The sequence below is a fragment of the Cebus imitator genome, unplaced genomic scaffold, assembly GCF_001604975.1.
Source record: "Cebus imitator isolate Cc_AM_T3 unplaced genomic scaffold, Cebus_imitator-1.0 Scaffold48, whole genome shotgun sequence".
Taxonomy (NCBI): domain Eukaryota; kingdom Metazoa; phylum Chordata; class Mammalia; order Primates; family Cebidae; genus Cebus; species Cebus imitator.
The window spans coordinates 347,876-352,551 of NW_016107363.1; the positions used below are offsets into that span (position 1 = coordinate 347,876).

A 4,676-nucleotide genomic window follows, 5' to 3' on the forward strand; every position below is an offset into this window, starting at 1 on the left:
AAAAAAAAAAAAAAAAAAAACTGCAAAACCAATTATTTTGCCAACATCTGATAGGGACTTGATGAAGCGCTAATTGCTAGGTTTACATTTCAGGAAACAACTTATTTTATGTTATGGGTGCCAATTAATCCAAAGGCAGCACATGGCAAATACACCATTTACAACTAGCATGGATTTGATGCCCCAGAATCTCATTACCAGGTCAAGTTGTCACATGCGACACAACTACGTTTTTGTGCATTTCAAATGTATGCACATTAGTTTGTATCATGAAGGTATTCTTCCCTGCCCCCATCCCCATGCCATTATGCTTGGTAGTCACAGCAGATGAGATACTTTGAAAAGTTTTCCAAAAATCTTCTTTGTATTGGGCCCCAAATTAGCTCATCATGGGGAATTCAAACCCTACACCACTTTTGCAACTACAAGGCAGGCCTCTTTGCCATGTGCTATTTTTAGAGCAGGGCCCACAGCACAGCCTGAACAATACAAAGACTTGGGCTGAGCTGAGAGCAATGGGAGCTAGTGACAATGGTTGTGGCAATGAGACTGATGAAGAACAGTGCTCCCAAGGGCCAGTCTAATCGTTAGGCAAATGAGTGGTTTGGATGCTGGGAAGACATTCTCCTCAACTACAGTTGGCCTGATAACCAGAATTCTACATTTGCGAATGAATCCCTAAGCCATACCCTCTTTTGGCCTCCTGGTCCCCAATTGTCCTGATATCTGAAGAACAGAAATGTCTGAATTTCTACTCTTTGAGGCTGCATCCCTAAGCATGACAATTTATACTATATTAAGCTTGATAAAACATTATTACATATGAGAGTCAGTATAATATAGCAGTTTAGGAGGACAGGCTGTGAAATTCAACAGCCTAGCACTAAACTCCCACTAAGCTACATATTGGCCGTGCAACCTCAGGCAAGCTACTTATCTTCTCTGAAGGCAAGTGCCTTCCTCTTCTCTGGAAAGTGGGACTAATGACATTACCTGTTTCATGGGGTTGTCAGGAGAACTGAATACAGTATTATCCACTGTTTCTGAAAGTAAGCATTAAGATAAATACCATTAGGACAGACTTATCAAGCATCACCTGGCAAAAGTGCTTACTTTTAAAAATTACTTTTTTGCACGTGTAAAAATTATTTGTCATGTAAACATCTTTTTTTGTTGTTTTTTTTTTTAATATTCAGACAGAAAATCACGTTTCGGCCCTTTGAAAAATTCTGCCAGAAAAAAAGCCCAGTGCTTGAGAAAATGCTAAATTAAATCTATATAAACTCCGCATCCAAGCAAGCTGTAGGGAGTGAGTCTGTTAAAAAAAAATTAAAATTTTTAAAAAGGGATGAAGGGCTAACAGTAACAATGAGTTAAGGTGAAAAAATACATAGCCATTTGCACACAAATGGCTGGGGTTTTTATTATTACTATTATTTCTCAGAGGAGGAAGACCCATACATTGGTTATGGAGTCAAGGGAGGTTACCTGAAAAAGGAAAGCTAGGCCGCTAGTGCCCCTCTGGGTAAAGAATCAGGAACCACCCTTCCTTGATTAGTGGGTGGGTTCAAGTGAGCCCGCTGATTTGAACATTCCTACTTTCTCTATGCCAGGCACTGAGCCAACATTTTCATTGATCAAGTCATTTTCATAACATCCCTATGAGGCAGGAACCATTATTACCTCCTCTTTAGGACATGTAAAGGATATGGAAACTGCCCACAGCATAAGCATAACTCTCACTTGCTGTGCTGAGCAATTAAGGGGGGGCCCTGTGCCTTGCTACTCTTGATTCTGAAGTAGCCACTGGGGAAAGCCTAGCTCTAGAAATGTCTCATTCCAGAAAAAAGGAATCGTGATGATTCTGATTAAAGCAGGACTTGCCTCTCAAGAGTAATAATAACACAGTAAGAAACAGAAATTATGTCAGTCATTCCCGGTGTGTGTGTGTGTGTGTGTGTGTGTGTGTGTGCAAAAGAATGGCTTTTCTAAATTAAAAACAAAACCTGGCTCTGAAAACTAGAGCCAAATTAGTGGCAATAGTAAACTCGCTCATTTAAGGCATATTTGTGAAGTGCCTAGTATGTTACCATGGAGGAAATCGATTTGTCCTTTGCCCTTATGCACCTTAAAGCCTAACAAAGGACACCAAAACACAACACCTTTGAACCAAACTAGGACAGGAAAAGTTCTAGACTCAGGGAGCATAGAGCACTGTGGCATGTCTCAAAGTACTCTGAGAGTTATCAGATTCCTTGCTAGTTAAAGATGCCATATATTTAACAATTGTCTATGTCAAATGATCACTTTTAGACAATAATAAAATTGTATTTGCACACATTGTGTTGCTAATTTGGCTGCAGTTTAGAAGGAGTTTGGATCAAAGCTAAAAGCCTAGCATTTCCGAATTTTTTTTTGGAGTTATGATGTTGAACCCCAGGTGCGAAGCTCTCATTTCAAGGATAGTAGAGGGAGAAGAAAAGGGACTGAAGCCCTAAGAATAGAGTCAGAGGAAATATTAGTGGGATTCATACGGGGTTTTGAAGTCTGAGCAATAATGTGAGTATGGTCTTCAAGAATGACAAGTAAACACTGAGACCCTGGTGAGTGAACAGGCTGAAGATGGGATCACCTTCACAGAACCGCTATAAGCTGGTCATGAGATACACAGAGCCACCTCCGGAATGGAACTTTGACTTTCAGAGTACGGTCAAGAGAAGCTAGTTAGAACTCTAGATTTAGCATTAGAAGAAAAAATAATGTTCTCGCAGATGGTATTCATCAGGCCAAATATAAATGCTGAATGATCAAGATCAATTAGGTAAAGGTTTTTATGTTACTAGGCTCCTCTGATTAACGGAGATCACAAACTTTGGAGGTAACTGGCAATGCAGATCCCAACTGCACTTTCTGGCTCTGTAATGCCAGGCAAAGTCAGTTAATTTTGCTGAGTCTTATTTTAATCATAAGTAAAATAGGAAGGGTAAAACCCAGATGGCAGGATAGCTGTGAGGATTAAATAATAAGCACAAGTAACTCAATGAAGGGAATTTGTTATTATCAAAAATGATGTAAACTACCTTCTCTACACTACCTGTTGTTTGAAGTCAGTAGTTAGAAGTCTTTTTAAAAATATGCTCAGGTCATTCACTCACAGAGTAAGCAAAGACAACACAGTCTCTAACCCCCAGAGTCTGCAGATAGGAAACTGGACCAGAGAGGATATAATATACATGGTCTGATACTTAATAAGTACTCAAGCAAAGTTTCTCATTATTATTATTCAGACAAAAGATTTAAACCGAAATTATTTAGCACAATTGTCCTTTTCATTTCTTGTGATGTAAAATACATCTCCCTAAGATTATTTAGGCCCAGGTCATGGAGCCCAGCCACCACCAGGTCCCAGCTTGGTGATTCACCCACCAGAATGCAGTGCTACCAAGTACCAGGGGCTTATCTGTTTCCCAAATCATCTGATGCTGCTGACCACTCAGGAAACTATTCACTTGAATTCTGGCTCCTGGGCCCTCCCTACCATTTGGGTGTGGGTTTCCCCTTTCTGTGGAAATTGATGGCTTTACTTCAAGTCTCCTTCCTGCTGTTTCAGTGGCATTCGGCAAACAGAGTCATTTGTGATGTCATCACTCTCATTTCCATTGGCAGATTATCTCTCCCCAGTGACTAATATCAATCATTACTCCTCTGGGATCCAATTTTTATGAAGAATCAGCCAATGAAGACTCCCACTTAACCTACAATAACATTCAATTCCAGTAAAGCCCCAGAAGAAGAAAACAGGCTAAAAACTGTCCCTCCATTAACTCCAGGTGACCTTGAAAAGGTTTGCTTCTTTCAGAGCAAATTCTTACAAGGGGCCAATTTATTTTATTTTATTATTTCTTTTCTTTTGTAGAGACAAGGGCATGATATGTTGCCAAGGCTGATCTTGAACCATTGACCTCATGCGATCCTCCCACCTCAGCCTTCCAAAGTGCTAGGATTACAGGCATGAGTCACCATGCCTAGCCTTAAGAAATATTTCCTGAATACCTACTATGTGCCAGATCCCTTCTAACTACTTAGGAGAAAGTTGTGAAATATCAGTGAAATAGCTGACATGATTATCATTAAATACTTAGCATTAGAAGAAAAAGGGAGAGCTAAAGGAAAGTTATACATAGAATAAAAGCTTGAGGCAATTTTCTGAATGACTGACTAGCCATTTTCCCACAAAGCAACTCTCCAAACATCTAGCAATGCTTCCGATTAATCACTTATTCAGGACATATGATAATAGCTATGAACTTGAATGACTAAAACAGGATTTGAATCATGTTTCTCACTTACTAGATTCATGGGTGGAGTGGGGGTCAAATTATTTCACTTTTTCAGATCTGGGTATGCTTATCGGTAAAATGAGATTACTGACGCTTCCTTCCTGAAAGAGCTGTTTTGAGAATTAAATTAAATGCTATAGGTTAGCCCATGGTAAATACTCAATAAGAGTACTTATTCAGATAAAAAGTAATTATTCAGAGAAAAGATTTTTGCCTGAATTATTTAGTTAGCTCAACTGTCCTTTTCATCTCTCATGATTTAAAAGACATTTTCCTAAGATATATATATATATATATATATATATATATATATTTTTTTTTTTTTTTTTTTTTTTT

At 38.8% G+C, this 4,676-nt stretch overlaps 1 long non-coding RNA gene across 1 annotated transcript in view; it reads right to left on the minus strand.

Moving 5' to 3' along the window:
* Window positions 1-4,676, minus strand: part of LOC108303508 — a 17,580-nt gene that overhangs the window by 7,365 nt on the left and 5,539 nt on the right. Inside the window, exon 2 of the long non-coding RNA XR_001824873.2 lies at window positions 994-1,043. This is a non-coding gene — a long non-coding RNA (uncharacterized LOC108303508). The remainder of the gene's footprint in view (window positions 1-993; window positions 1,044-4,676) is intronic.